At 47.1% G+C, this 17047-nt stretch overlaps 1 protein-coding gene and 1 long non-coding RNA gene across 2 annotated transcripts in view; both read right to left on the reverse strand.

The window, feature by feature from the left end:
• LOC116956155 (plasmolipin-like) overlaps positions 1-10838 on the reverse strand; it is a 76754-nt gene extending 65916 nt beyond the window's left edge. The window contains exon 1 of the mRNA XM_032977635.2: positions 9120-10838. The gene's annotated coding sequence lies outside the window, so the exon portion shown is untranslated. The remainder of the gene's footprint in view (positions 1-9119) is intronic.
• A 1141-nt stretch (positions 10839-11979) lies between these two features.
• LOC142906303 (uncharacterized) overlaps positions 11980-17047 on the reverse strand; it is a 52903-nt gene continuing 47835 nt past the window's right edge. The window contains exon 3 of the long non-coding RNA XR_012930139.1: positions 11980-13379. This is a non-coding gene — a long non-coding RNA (uncharacterized LOC142906303). The remainder of the gene's footprint in view (positions 13380-17047) is intronic.

Below are 17047 nucleotides of genomic sequence, written 5' to 3' on the forward strand. Positions count from 1 at the left end.
AATCGAAACGTCGTATGCTATGATATCATTTTATTTTAATTTCTACGTGACTTTACCGAAAAAACCAAAGAGTAAGTGGGCGTGTTGTTGGGAACAAGCGCTGGAAGGGAGGAGGAGCAGAGAGAGAGAGAGACATGCAGACCGCAAATTTATAGCAGCCAAATAACTCTCTGAATGTGTGACGTTGATTCTGCACGTGGAGGGGAAACATCGGAGGAACCGGAGAAAATCCTCGCGACCACGGGGGGAGAGAGAGAGGGAGGGACGCAGGCGACAGGGTCGGAATCGAACCCACGACCTCCTGTATACCAGACGAGAGAGTTAACATCTTGCCACACACACACACGGTGACACAGCAAGACAGCCACAAAGGAACTCTCAGAACCGGGCTAAGGGCAGCCGTAGGGTTCAACGTTCACGGCCAAGGCCGCCTTTGTCTCCCCTAGTGGCGATGCGCACTATATTCCGCACCGGGTACTCATTTCAGGCCGAGTCGACATAGGGGAGGCGGAGACCCAGGGCTGGTTCAGATCATTCGCTGCCGCTGCGTGTTGTTGTTGGTGGCTGTGATTTGGGGATCGCACTCAGGTTCCCGGGTTCCCTGGCACAATGCGCTAACTGCTGCGCCACCACTCCCCGCGCACAGGTCAACGAAGACAAAGACGTTAGTCTGTTTAACACATAGGAAGCTTTCGCGACCAATATCATCCACATTGGAGTTTTTTTTGGGTTAGATCGAGTAAATATATAAATGTGTCGTTGAAACCCACCACCACCGAACACAGCCAACTAGTGAGGGTTGTCACGTAAACAGAAGCTGTGACTTCACCGAAAGAACCAAAGAGTATGGATTCCTGCAGTCACGAACGCTTCAAGTCAAGATAGAACGTGGCCAATTCGTCACTAGTACAGCAGCAGTGTATAGTGTAGTGTATAGTGTATTGCATAGTAGTGTATAGTGTAGTGTATAGTAGTGTATAGTGTAGTGTATATAGTAGTGTAGTGTGTAGTGTATAGTGTAGTGTATAGTGTAGTGTATAGTAGTGAATAGTGTAGCATACTAGTACAGCACTAGTGTATATTGTATAGTAGTGTATAGTGTATAGTAGTGTATATTGTAAAGTAGTGTATTGTGTAGTAGTGTATAGTGTATAGTAGTGTATAGTGTAGTGTATATAGTAGTGTATAGTGTAGTGTGTAGTGTATAGTGTAGTGTATAGTAGTGCATAGTAGTGAATAGTGTAGTATACTAAGATAGAATCCATCTTCTCGGTTGAAATTGTCTCTGTGTTTGTATATGTGGATAGCCTCATGAACGAATCTCTCATGGAAGCCAGATGGCTTACAAAGAACCTCCGTCTTGGAAAAGTCAATGGCATGTGAGCCTACTGAATTAGAACAATGATCTGCTACGGCCGAGGTGTTGGTCCTACCGTGTTTAAGGTCTGCTTTATGTTCACGAATGCGGTCCGAGATATGGCGTTTGGTTTCTCCAATGTAACTACTACCACAGAGGCAACTTAGTTTGTAGACACCAGGGTATTGTATGTCCGGAATCACATCTTTTACAGACGGAACCAGATCACGGATTTTATGTAATGTGTTGAAACGGACCTGGATCTTGTGTTTATTCAAGATTTTGGAGATCTTTTTTGTGATCCCAGCAATGTAGGGTAAAGTGATGGTTTTGAAAGGCTCCTCAAGAGGGTTCTTCTTCATGGTTTGAGTGATAGCTTTGCGGATTGTATAGTCGGAGTAACCATTAGCCCTAAGAGCTTGGTGTACGTGCTTGAGTTCACTGCTTATGTGTTCCTGGTCGGATATGCATTGGGCTCTATGATACAGAGTCTTGATGAGAGAATTCTTCTGTGATGGATGGTGGTGGGAATCCGGTTTCAGATAAGCATCCGTATGGGTAGCTTTCCTGTAGACAGAGTGGCTCATTGAACCATCAGGTCTCTTTTTAATTAGGACATCCAAAAAAGGTATCTTGCCATCTATTTCGACTTCCATGGTAAATCTGATGGCTGGGTGTATGGAATTGATGTGGTCGAAGAATTGGTCTAGAGCAGGCCGGCCATGTGGCCAGATGACAAAAGTGTCATCCACGTACCTCTTCCATAAGGTTGGGCGCAGAGTGGCAGTCTGGATGGCGTCAGTCTCAAATTTCTCCATGAAAATGTTAGCTATAACTAACACATTTTCATGGAGAAATTTGAGACTGACGCCATCCAGACTGCCACTCTGCGCCCAACCTTATGGAAGAGGTACGTGGATGACACTTTTGTCATCTGGCCACATGGCCGGCCTGCTCTAGACCAATTCTTCGACCACATCAATTCCATACACCCAGCCATCAGATTTACCATGGAAGTCGAAATAGATGGCAAGATACCTTTTTTGGATGTCCTAATTAAAAAGAGACCTGATGGTTCAATGAGCCACTCTGTCTACAGGAAAGCTACCCATACGGATGCTTATCTGAAACCGGATTCCCACCACCATCCATCACAGAAGAATTCTCTCATCAAGACTCTGTATCATAGAGCCCAATGCATATCCGACCAGGAACACATAAGCAGTGAACTCAAGCACGTACACCAAGCTCTTAGGGCTAATGGTTACTCCGACTATACAATCCGCAAAGCTATCACTCAAACCATGAAGAAGAACCCTCTTGAGGAGCCTTTCAAAACCATCACTTTACCCTACATTGCTGGGATCACAAAAAAGATCTCCAAAATCTTGAATAAACACAAGATCCAGGTCCGTTTCAACACATTACATAAAATCCGTGATCTGGTTCCGTCTGTAAAAGATGTGATTCCGGACATACAATACCCTGGTGTCTACAAACTAAGTTGCCTCTGTGGTAGTAGTTACATTGGAGAAACCAAACGCCATATCTCGGACCGCATTCGTGAACATAAAGCAGACCTTAAACACGGTAGGACCAACACCTCGGCCGTAGCAGATCATTGTTCTAATTCAGTAGGCTCACATGCCATTGACTTTTCCAAGACGGAGGTTCTTTGTAAGCCATCTGGCTTCCATGAGAGATTCGTTCATGAGGCTATCCACATATACAAACACAGAGACAATTTCAACCGAGAAGATGGATTCTATCTTAGCAATCATTGGAAAGATTTGATAAATCATTTCAGTTCTTGATTGATTGTTCACGCTTACAGTGGCTTTCAGACAGCATACATAAAAACAAATTTCGTCTCCCCCCTCCTCTTTTCAAAAAATAGATGGACTAGTCCTGGCAAACAGCCAATCGTTGCGCGTGACGCAAACGTTATTTTTATATAAATAAATAAATATGCCGTTTTCAAAATAAATTTATGCAAACCGACACACCTGATGATGACCGTTTGAGTTATGGTCGAAACGTCGTGAGAATTTTTTATTGTTTTATATATATTTTGTTATTTTGTTGTTTCTCTTCAACGTGACTTTACCGAAAAAACTAAGAATATGAATTACTGCAGTCACGAAAGCTTTAAATCAAAATTTACTGCCCAAATAATTAAAACGATCAAAATACCGTACATTGCGGGAGCAACTGATGAACTAGCCAGATGTTTGGAAAAACAAAACATCCGAGTCAGATTTGGCACGGTACGTAAAATACATAAATTAATATCTGGTACAAAACGAAACGTCGTACTCAAATTGTAAATGTTGTGGCTTGGCTCTCTAACACACAACCGGTGTTGCTGTACTAGTATACTACACTATACACTACACTATACACTACTATACACTACACTATACACTATACACTACACTATACACTACTATACACTACTATACACTACTATACACTACACTATACACTACTATACACTACTATACACTACACTATACACTACTATACACTACTATACACTACACTATACACTACACTATACACTACTATACACTACTATACACCACACCATACACTACTATACACTACTATACACTACACTATCCACTACACTATACACTACTATACACTTTACACTACTACACTATACACTACACTATTATACACTACACTATACACTACTATACACTACACTATACTCTACTATACACTATACACTGCTATACACTACACTATACGCTACTATACACTACACTATACACTACTATACACTACACTATACACTACTATACACTACACTATACACTACTATACACTACACTATACACTACACTATACACTATTATACACTATACACTACACTATACACTGGTGCTGTACTAGTGACGAATTGGCCAAGTTCTGTTTACTTGACAACCCTTACTAGTTGGCTGTGTCGGGTGGTGGCGGGTTTTATATATTTATGCGATATAACCCCAAAAACATCTACTATGAAAGACAAAGATCCCCGTTATAGCCTTAACAAGCGCTATTAGCGAGGAGAAACAGAGGGAGAGAGAGAGACGCAGACTTCAAATAGATTTTTCTTTAACCCGGTAAAGGCCCCACTGAGGTATCTAGCTCTTCGTCAGAAGCGACCTGGCTATCACAAATTATAACTCAACGAATTGGCATATTTTTTTACTTAAAACTTTGGTGACCGCAGGAATTCCTATTCTTCGTTCTTTCGGAAAGAACCAAGAATATGAAGTGGCATATCATCATCATCATCACCACGTGGAAATGCATGGCAGCCACATACTCTAAACGCATGTTTTTACAGACTCACAGAGACCCATAATAGACCCACAGATACACATTCTTATTGAAACCCATAGACCCAAAGCAACGCACAGCGACCCATACTAAACGTAAACGAGTTTTATTTTATGAAGTCCGGCACTCTGGCACATGGTGGGGGTTGTGTGACCGGCACCGTGTCCCGGCCCCCTTTGTCTCCCCGTAGTGGCGATGTTCACTGCACACCTCACCAGCACGCACTCAATGTGAGGCTGAGTCGACCTAATGGGACGGATTCAATTGCATCCGGCGCTGTTCTTTGGCCGTTGGCCGTGAGCGGGACTCGAACTCAGTCGCCCGGGTTTTGTGGAGCACCGCGCGCTATCCGTAGCGCGACCGCTTCCACGTGTAAATGATAGACGCTTAGAGCCCCGTCAATAATTGATAACACTTTCCCAGAAGGGCACATCTGTGAGGTTGGTGGGTGGTCAGAACCACGACCTTTGTGTCCACAAAAAGACAATGTTTATCCAAAGAATACACGAAACGTCCATCGTACTCACGAGTGCATCGCTCACTTTTAGATTCTGCTGCTTCTGCTGCCGTCTGGAACGCTCCTTCCTTACGATTTTACGGAAGCCACCGTGGGGCTATACAACTTTTAAATAATCATCTAGATTGACTAACTCACACAGAGAGCCACAGACTCACACAGAGACCCATAGACTCACACAGATAACCCATAGACTCACACAGAGACCCATAGACTCACACAGAGACACATAGACTCACACAGAGACCAATAGACTCACACAGAGATCCGTAGACTCACACAGAGACCAATAGACTCGCACAGAGACCCGTAGACTCACACAGAGACCCATAGACTCACACAGAGAACCATAGACTCACACAGAGACGAATAGACTCACACAGAGATCCGAAGACTCACACAGAGACCAATTGACTCGCACAGAGACCCGTAGACTCACACAGAGACCCATAGACTCACACAGAGACCCATAGACTCACACAGAGACCCATAGACTCACACAGAGACACATAGACTCACACAGAGACCCATAGACTCACACAGAGACACATAGACTCACACAGAGACCCATAGACTCACACAGAGACCCATAGACTCACGCAGAGACCCATAGACTCACACAGAGACCCATAGACTCACACAGAGACCCATAGACTCACACAGAGACACATAGACTCACATAGAGACCAATAGACTCACACAGAGATCCGTAGACTCACACAGAGACCAATAAACCGCACAAAGACCCATAGACTCACACAGAGACACATAGACTCACACAGAGACCCATAGACTCACACAGAGACCCATAGACTCACACAGAGACCCATAGACTCACACAGAGACCCATAGACTCACAAAGAGACCCATAGACTCACGCAGAGACACATAGACTCACACAGAGACCCATAGACTCACGCAGAGACCCATAGACTCACACAGAGACCCATAGACTCACACAGAGACCCATAGACTCACACAGAGACACATAGACTCACATAGAGACCAATAGACTCACACAGAGATCCGTAGACTCACACAGAGACCAATAAACCGCACAAAGACCCATAGACTCACACAGAGACACATAGACTCACACAGAGACCCATAGACTCACACAGAGACCCATAGACTCACACAGAGACCCATAGACTCACACAGAGACCCATAGACTCACAAAGAGACCCATAGACTCACGCAGAGACCCATAGACACACACAAAGACCCATAGACTCACACAGAGACCCATAGACTCGCACAAAGACACATAGACTCACACAGAGACCCATAGACTCACACAGAGACCCATAGACTCACACAGAGACACAGACTTAAATAGAGACCCATCTTCCTAGAACCGCTCGTTGTTATTGTGTTCAGTTAAGAATGCGTACATCTCAGCAGTTGCTTTCCTGAATAAATAAGTCAATCGTAGATATGGATTCTTATTAATTTCTCTTGGTTCTGCGATGTAGCAACCCACCCGGCACCTGCACTCTCAGACGCGTTCCGTTCCTTGGCTTATCCCGTCGGTGGCAAGGAGATGTTAACTACTTCGCCTGGTATACAGGAGGGCGGAGGTGCGTTCCCGACCCTGTGTCTCTCTCGCCCTCTCGCTCTCTCGCTGTGGTTTGCGTGGATTTTTCTCCGGATCACCACGCGTTCAGAGTGTTCGGCTTCTGCTATAAATTTCCACGTGGTGACGATGATGATGACGATGATGATGATGACGATGATGATGACGATGATGATGACGATGATGACGATGATGATGATGATGATGACGATGATGATCATGACGATGATGATGATGATGACGATGATGATGACGATGATGATGACGATGATGACGATGATGATGATGACGATGATGATGACGATGATGACGACGACGACGACGATGATGATGATGATGACGATGATGGTGATGACGATGATGATGACGATGATGATGAGGATGACGATGATGACGACGATGATGATGATGATGACGATGATGACGACGACGAGGATGATGATGATGACGATGATGACGATGACGATGATGACGACGACGATGATGATGACGATGATGACGATGAGCCAATTTGTTAAGCGATCATTTGCGAGAGCCGGGGTCGCTTCTCAGAAAGAGCTATGCGGCTCAGTGGGCCTTGCCTGAAAACATGAAGCAGTCTTGATTTGAAGCTTTCGTGACTGCAGGAATTCATACTCTGTGGTTCTTTCGGTAAAAGTCACGTGGTAGGTATAAAATAATATGAATGACGACTTTTCGATCGCAACACAGGCGATCGTCCTCAGGCGGAAAAAAAATACATATAATCCGCTGTTCTACTGCTGTGAGTGATTTATCTTATTTTAGTTGCCTACCACCAGCGCATTATAGGAGAACGGACTATGGTTAAAGAACGCAGATGCGCATAGGAGAAAATCGTGTTACCCTCACAGCAAGAAGAACCTGGGTTAGATCCCTGACTCGTGTGTATGATCTCCCTCTCTACGAACGCTGCTGGTTTAACCCCAGGTACCCTGCCTACCTGCCCATAGACAAAGATTCCTCTGGTGTAGCCTGTAACAGACTGTAGAGGTAAGCGCTGCGAGGTGAGCGAGTAGTGCTAACCACTGCGCCACCGCTCCCCACACACACACAGTGCGCTAACCACTGCGCCACCGCTCCCCACACTCATATACACAGTGCGCTCACCGCTGCACCACCACTCCCCACACACACAGTGCGCTCACCGCTGCACCACCACTCCCCACACACACACAGTGCGCTAACCACTGCGCCACCGCTCCCCACACTCATATACACAGTGCGCTCACCGCTGCACCACCACTCCCCACACACACAGTGCGCTAACCACTGCGCCACCGATCCCCACACTCGTATACACAGTGCGCTCACCGCTGCACCACCACTCCCCACACACACAGTGCGCTAACCACTGCGCCACCAATCCCCACACTCGTATACACAGTGCGCTCACCGCTGCACCACCACTCCCCCCACACACAGTGCGCTAACCACTGCACCACCGCTCCCCACGCACACACACACAGTGCGCTAACCACTGCACCACCGCTCCCCACACACACACAGTGCGCTAACCACTGCGCCACCGCTCCCCACGCACACATACACACAGTGCGCTAACCACTGCGCCACCGCTCCCCACACACACACAGTGCGCTAACCACTGCGCCACCGCTCCCCACGCACACACTCACAGTGCGCTAACCACTGCACCACTGCGCCACCGCTCCCCACACACACACACACACAGTGCGCTAACCACTGCGCCACCGCTCCCCACACACACAGTGCGCTAACCACTGCACCACCGCTCTCCCCACGCACACATCCAAAGACAAAGCTCCCCCGTATGGCGTTAACAGACTGTTGGGGCAAGTGCTGTTCGCGAGTAGCACCTATGAAGGCCAGCACTGTGGCACACGAGGTGGTGGGTGGCCAACACCACGCCAGCCTCGGCCGCCTTTGTCTCCCCCCCCCCCCTCCTTGTGGCGCTGTTGACTCCACACACACAACACCAAGTTGTGTGTTTGTGTAGGCCCCTGAACGCGATCACTGAGTGGCGGCGTTGGTGGTGGCCGTGAGCGGGAATCGAACTCGCGTCTTTTACCGGGTTTGTGGTAGCGCAGGGTAGCGCGCTAATCACTGCGCCACCGCTCCCCCCCCCCCACGATATTGTCTATGTCCATTAGTAGCTAAACACTCACAAAGACACACAAACTGTTCACCATAGAGCGGCTATTGTCTTTAAACATCATCCCGAAAGAGTGTTATGTGACTCAAGTTTGACTTTCCCGGATAAATCATTATTAGATAACTGTTATAATTGTTACAATTATAATATGTGTAGTTTAAGCAGCATGGAAACTCACTCTTACCGAAAGTTGAAAATTTTCGGTCGTTGTTTTTTTTCTCCCCGTTGCTCCAGATAGCGCAGGGGCTGTCAGTGTGATGATGATGTTGTGTGTCTCTGTGTGTATCTCTCTGTGTGTATCTCTCTGTGTGTATCTCTCACTGCGTGGGTGTGTATTATATATCTGTGTGTATCTCTGTGTATCTCTCTGTGTATCTCTCACTTGCGTGGATGTGTATTATATATCCGTGTGTATCTCTGTGTGTGTCTCTCTGTGTGTATCTCTCACTTACGTGGGTGTGTATTATATATCTGTGTGTATCTCTCTGTGTATCTCTCACTTGCGTGGGTGTGTATTATATATCTGTGTGTCTGTGTGTGTATCTCTGTGTGTATCTCTCACTTGCGTGAGGGTGTATTATATATCTGTGTGTATCTCTGTGTGTCTCTCTGTGTGTATCTCTCACTTGCGTGAGTGTGTATTATATATCTGTGTGTGTGTCTGTGTGTCTCTCTCTGTGTGTATCTCTCACTTGCGTGGGTGTGTATTATATATATGTGTGTGTCTCTGTGTGTGTATCTCTCACTTGCGTGGGTGTGTATTATATATCTGTGTGTCTCTGTGTGTATATCGCTGTATGTATCTCTGTGTATCTCTGGGTGTATATCTCGCTGTGTGCGCGTATATGTGCGCGTTATATGGAGTCAGCGTACCAGGAGGTAAATGGTACAACGCGTCATGGAAGGGGCGAGACAGGTAATGGGGAGTGTATTTGTAGACAGAAGGAGTGTACAGGTGGGTGGGGTGGGTGTGTGGTGTGTGTGTGGTACAGTGAGAGAAAAAAGTATTTGATCCCCTGCTGATTTTGTACGTTTGCCCACTGACAAAGAAATGATCAGTCTATAATTTTAATGGTAGGTTTATTTGAACAGTTAGAGACAGAATAACAACAACACAATCCAGAAAAACGCACGTCAAAAATGTTATAAATTGATTTGCATTTTAATGAGGCGAGTTGAGTTGATGCCAAAGAGCTCCATTTTGGTCTCATCTGACCACAACACTTTCACCCAGTTGTCCTCTGAATCATTCAGATGTTCATTGGCAAACTTTAGACGGGCATGTATATGTGCTTTCTTGAGCAGGGGTACCTTGCGGGCGCTGCAGGATTTCAGTCCTTCACGGCGTAGTGTGTTACCAATTGTTTTCTTGGTGACTATGGTCCCAGCTGCCTTGAGATCATTGACAAGATCCTCCCGTGTAGTTCTGGGCTGATTCCTCACCGTTCTCATGATAATTGCAACTCCACGAGGTGAGGGAGATTGACAGTTCTTTTGTGTTTCTTCCATTTGCGAATAATTGCACCAACTGTTGTCACCTGCTCACCAAGCTGCTTGGCAATGGTCTTGTAGCCCATTCCAGCCTTGTGTAGGTCTACAATCTTGTACCTGACATCCTTGGAGAGCTCTTTGGTCTTGGCCATAGTGGAGAGTTTGGAATCTGATTGATTGCTTCTGTGGACAGGTGTCTTTTATACAGGTAACAAGCTGAGATTAGGAGCACTCCCTTTAAGAGTGTGCTCCTAATCTCAGCTCGTTACCTGTATAAAAGACACCTGGGAGCCAGAAATCTTTCTGATTGAGAGGGGGTCAATTACTTATTTCCCTCATTAAAATGCAAATCAATTTATAACATTTTTGACATGCGTTTTTCTGGATTTTGTTGTTGTTATTCTGTCTCTCACGGTTCAAATAAAGCTACCATTAAAATTATAGACTGATCATTTCTTTGTCAGTGGGCAAACGTACAAAATCAGCAGGGGATCAACTACTTTTTCCCTCACTGTAGGTGAGTGGGCGCGTAAATGAGCGGGTGGGGGAGTGGGTGGGTGGGTGTGTGAGTGGGTGGGTGAGTGGGTGGATGTGGGTGAGTGGGTGGGTGAGTGGGTGAGTGGGTGGGTGAGTGGGTGAGTGGGTGGGTGAGTGGATGGGTGTGTGAGTGAGTGGGTGAATGGGTGGGTGAGTGGATGGGTGTGTGAGTGAGTGGGTGAGTGGGTGGGTGAGTGGATGGGTGAGTGAGTGGGTGAGTGGGTGGGTGGGTGGGTGAGTGAGTGAGTGAGTGGGTGAGTGAGTGGGTGGGTGAGTGGGTGGGTGAGTGGGTAGGTGAGTGGGTGAGTGGGTGGGTGGGTGAGTGAGTGAGTGAGTGGGTGGGTGGATGGGTGAGTGAGTAGGTGGGTGAGTGGGTGGGTGTGTGAGTGAGTGAATGAATGGGTGAATGGATGGGTGAGTGGGTGGGTGAGTGAGTGAGTGAGTGGGTGAGTGAGTGGGTGAGTGGGTGGGTGAGTGGGTGGGTGAGTGAGTAGGTGGGTGAGTGGGTGGGTGAGTGGATGAGTGGGTGAGTGGGTGGATGAGTGGATGGGTGAGTGGATGGGTGAGTGGATGGGTGAGTGGATGGGTGAGTGGGTGAGTGGGTGGGTGAGTGGGTGGGTGAGTGGGTGGGTGAGTGAGTAGGTGGGTGAGTGGGTGGGTGAGTGGATGAGTGGGTGAGTGGGTGGATGAGTGGATGGGTGAGTGGATGGGTGAGTGGGTGAGTGGGTGGAGACCCGTTGACCCACTGAGACCCACGCCAACCCACAGAGATCCACACTAAAACTAAACTATATTTTTTTTACCAGGTAAGGCCCCACTAAGCTATATAGCTCTTTTTTTTCAGAAGCGCACTTGGTTACCACGAATGATAGCTCAACGAAGTGGCGCATCCTTAACGCGTGCGAGTCTATGGCAGCAGTAGCCAAATGACTCACTCTAAGCACGTGGTTGTTGGTTCTAAATGTGGAGGGGGGGAAACTGGCGGAACCGGAGAAGAATCCACGCCACCGCGCGGAGAGACTTTGGACTTTTTATTTAAACAACTTTTTATCGCCGCCGGCAGCAACATCACTGAAGGCGATCCCAATACGAAACACACAAAAGTCACCAGCAACACAAATAACACAAAGTCACCAGCAACACAAATAAACAAAGTCAAAAGCAACACAAATAACACAAAGTCACCAGCAACACAAATAACACAAAGTCGCCAGCAACACAAATGACACAAAGTCACCAGCAACACAAATAACAAAAAGTTAGCAGCAACACAAATAAACAAAGTCACCAGCAACACAAATAACACAAAGTCACCAGCAACACAAATAACACAAAGTCACCAGCAACACAAATAACACAAAGTCACCAGCAATACAAATAACATAAAGTCACCAGCAACACAAATACACAAAATAGCCAGCAACACAAATACACAAAGTCACCAGCAACACAAATACACAAAGTCACCAGCAACACAAATACACAAAGTCACCAGCAACACAAATAACACAAAGTCACCAGCAACACAAATACACAAAGTCACCAGCAACACAAATACACAAAGTCACCAGCAACACAAATACCACAAAGTCACCAGCAACACAAATACACAAAGTCATCAGCAACACAAATAACACAAAGTCACCAGCAACACAAATACAGAAAGTCACCAGCAACACAAATACACAAAGTCACCAGCAACACAAATAACACAAAGTCACCAGCAACACAAATACACAAAGTCACCAGCAACACAAACACACAAAGTCACCAGCAACACAAATAACACAAAGTCGCCAGCAACACAAATACACAAAGTCACCAGCAACACAAATACACAAAGTCACCAGCAACACAAATAACACAAAGTCACCAGCAACACAACACAAAGTCACCAGCAACACAACACAAAGTCACCAGCAACACAAATAACACAAAGTCACCAGCAACACAAATACACAAAGTCACCAGCAACACAAATAACACAAAGTCACCAGCAACACAACACAAAGTCACCAGCAACACAACACAAAGTCACCAGCAACACAAATACACAAAGTCACCAGCAACACAAATACACAAAGTCACCAGCAACACAAATACACAAAGTCACCAGCAACACAAACACACAAAGTCACCAGAAACACAAATAACACAAAGTCGCCAGCAACACAAATAACACAAAGTCGCCAGCAACAGAAATAAAACAAACGCTATAAATCCACGCGCTGTGGCGCTAAAAGCACCGCGCATAACACGAAATAAAAGTCACGTGGTGGTGGTGCTGGTGGTGGTGTTCATCGCTGCACGTCACGGTGACGCGCGAGCGCTTCAGAAGGTGAACACGTGGTGGGTGCCGTCCACGCTGGTACAGAGAGGGGCTTGTCCGGCTCCCCCAGCGTTCGAACAAGACGCGCTGCACATCACGAGAGAGATAGAGAGAGACGCAGACTTCAAATGTACAGCATCGTAATATATAATTATACACTGGAGGAATCTGATGAGCTATGAAGCTCTTTTTCAGAGATGTCGGGTAAGGAGCACGAGGTGAGAACGTGAGAACGATTCAGAAAGGCAACATAAGTGCAACGTACAAGAAAGGGTTATCAAATCACAGAAACACAATCAAATGAAACTAAACCATCCCCATACAGCAGGCAACCCCACTGGAGGTATTGACGTATTTTTCAGAAGCAGCCTGGCCATCACAAGTTTACTTTTCGGTTTCGGCCGAAAGTTAAATTTTAACTTTCGGTTTACTTATCATCACGTGGGTATTGAGAGCGGCAAAAAAAAAGAATCTAAGAGCGTGACGTTGATTCCTAAATGTGGAAGGAAGACGCGGAGGACCCGGTGAGAAATCCACGCGACCATCACGGGGAGAGATACAGAGAGACGCAGACTCCAAATACACGGTTGGGATCGAACCCACGACCTCCCGCATACCAGGCGAGTTAGTTGATATCTCCCCCTCCACCGTGGCAGAGGTGAAAGTACCCACGTTTTACCCCAACCGCACGCGACCTGCCGATCGACTGGGATCTGCAGAGGTGGTAGGTGAGATTTCAGAATATTATACATTTTTATTTATTTATACTGCAAGAGGAAATCCGAGGAGCTATAAAGCTCTATTTTGGCACTGATGTCCAGTAAGGGGCACTCGTTAAGAACGTTACAGCACCAAACGATTCAGGAACAGGACAGGAGTGCGACGTGCAGGAAAGCCAAACAAATCACCCAAACACAAACAAAATAAAACTAAACCATTGCCCATCCTACCTCCAGTGGCAAAGCCCTCTGGAGGCATTAACTTATTTTTAAAAAGTGACCTGGACATCGCAAGCGATAGCTCAACAAAGCGGTATCATCATCATCATCATAATGTGGACATTGATAGCAGTAGCCGAACACTTTCTGAACACGAGATTTTGATTCTAAATGTGGAGGAGAAACCCGGAGGAGCCGGAGAAAAATCCACGGGGAGAGGGAGAGAGAGAGAGACACGCAGACTCCAAATATAGAGGAGGCGTCGTCAGGGTCGAGATCGAACCCACAGACGTCCTGTATAGCAGGCGAGATAGTTAACATCTCGCCAACGATAAACCCACCACCACCCGACACAGTTGGCTGTGTAGGGTGGTGGCGGGTCTTAACGACACATTTTTATACTTACGCATTCAAACCCCCAAAAACACTCTATTATGGATGATATTGGTCGTGAAAGCCTACGTGTTAAACTGACCGAATAGATACATTCTGCAAGGCATGATCAACGTGTTTTTTTTAATTTATTAATCATCATCACACGAACTCTACTCATCCTCGCAGCAGCAGCTTCTGGCTCCACCATCGAAGAAGGACGGTGATCACCGCTTCATCATCGTCGTCATCATCGTCGTCATCGCGCGGCGCTTTCAGATGCGCTGCTGATTCTGCGGCCGCCTGGAACGCTCTTCCTTCCGATATTATGGAAGCCACTATGGAGCTATGTAACTTTGAAATCATCTAGATCAGGGGTGGGCAATTTTTTTTTGACTCGCGGGCCACAATGGGTTCTAAAATTTGACAGAGGGGCCAGGCCATGAACAGATGGACGGAGTGATTTGTGTGAACGTAATATAAATGACGTGTTAAAATCATTACGTGAAAGGATTTGACCTTTAACAGGTAGCAAAAGCATTTATTTGCAAGGCAATTTAACAAATTGCACGAACATGAACAATACAAAAACATGTCGTCACGTGACTGATCAAACATCATGAAAACATCTGAGTCCTGCGCCCAAACCAATTACCACACTCCCGGTCAAGGTGCGCCATCTAATGGGGAAATGGGGGCATTACAGGAGAAGGGGAAAATTTAATTTAATTGAATAATAATTTTTTGATAAGTTCGGCGGGCCGGATTAAAAATCCCAACGGGCCGTACTTTGCCCACGCCTGATCTAGATTGACAAACTAATTCTTTTAGAGACTGCTTGTTGCTGTGTTTAGTTTGTTGTCCTTCCCCCTGCCCATCCGATTCGCTCGGTTGGCTACCTACGGTGGTTCTAAAGAAGTTCAACATACATACGCAATGAGTTCAACTGAGCCGCGCACGTACTCCTTGGAGGCAACACAATTGTTTACACCAACACACGGGGCAACTGACCTCCTTAACAGAACAACAAACCGATGGTGGTGGACCACCAGGCTAACTACGCTAAACACACCGTAACTAGCTGCAACGGACCGGACCACGGCTCGGGTTCCAGGTTGCACGTGTTGGAGACTCTGTAGGGACGTAGAGCGTATAACGAAGCTTTCTCCAGGATGAACAACGACAGCCTGTCCCTCTGGGGGAAACCGGCTTGTATCCTTTGAGGCGTGGCCGGCTCCGCCCCCGGCCACGCCCACCTTCCAGAACCCTCCAGCAGGGATCTCGACCCGGACCACGTGACCACCCCGAGCCCCCACCTGGGGCCCAGTCGCCTGTCCTCTAGGGTCAACCAGAGTGCCACGGCCTTTAGTAAACCCCATTCCCGTGGCTTGCACTTCCACACCCTATCCTGTAGGGGTCGGCACTGCACGCCGAGCGTGGTGCCATCCAGCGCTATCACTCAGCGCTCACCAAGCCCCTCTAGGGCCGGTACTGCACCCACGTCCTCGTGATACATCGCAGCGCCGTGCCTCGCTAGGGCCGGCATCACCCAGTGACATCCCGCGATGTCACAACACATAGATTCACACAGAGACTCATAGACTCACATATATACCCATAGACTCACACAGAGACCCACAGACTCACACAGAGACCCATACACTTATAGAGAGACCGATAGACTCAGAGAGAGACCCATAGACTCACACAGAGACCCATAGACCCACACAGAGACGCATTTAATACGAATTCTTTATTAATTCATAATTTCTGTCTTTTGATTATGGTGGCCACTCCACCCTCACTCAGCCACTCCACCCTCACTCAGCCACTCCACCCTCACCCAGCCACTCCACCCTCACCCAGCCACTCCACCCTCACCCAACCACTCCACCCTCACCCAACCACTCCACCCTCACCCAACCACTCCACCCTCACTCAGCCACTCCACCCTCACTCAGCCACTCCACCCTCACCCAGCCACTCCACCCTCACCCAGCCACTCCACCCTCACCCAACCACTCCACCCTCACCCAGCCACTCCACCCTCACCCAACCACTCCACCCTCACCCAACCACTCCACCATCACCCAACCACTCCACCATCACCCAGTCACTCCAAACTCACCCAGTCACTCCAACATCACCCAATCACTCCACCCTCACCCAGTCACTCCACCCTCACCCAACCACTCCACCATCACCCAGCCACTCCACAATCACCCAACACTAGTACTGTAGTAAACAGTATACACGTGGTCACAACACTATAGTACTGTAGTAAACAGTATACACGTGGTCACAACAATAAAGTACTGTAGTAAACTGTATACACGTGGTCACAACACTATAGTACTGTAGTAAACTGTATATACGTGGTCACAACACTATAGTACTGTAGTAAACAGTGTACACGTGGTCACAACACTATAGTACTGTAGTAAA

The sequence above is a fragment of the Petromyzon marinus genome, chromosome 63, assembly GCF_048934315.1.
Source record: "Petromyzon marinus isolate PM22_M1 ecotype Great Lakes invasive population chromosome 63, UKy_Petmar_22M1.pri1.0, whole genome shotgun sequence".
Lineage (NCBI taxonomy): Eukaryota > Metazoa > Chordata > Hyperoartia > Petromyzontiformes > Petromyzontidae > Petromyzon > Petromyzon marinus.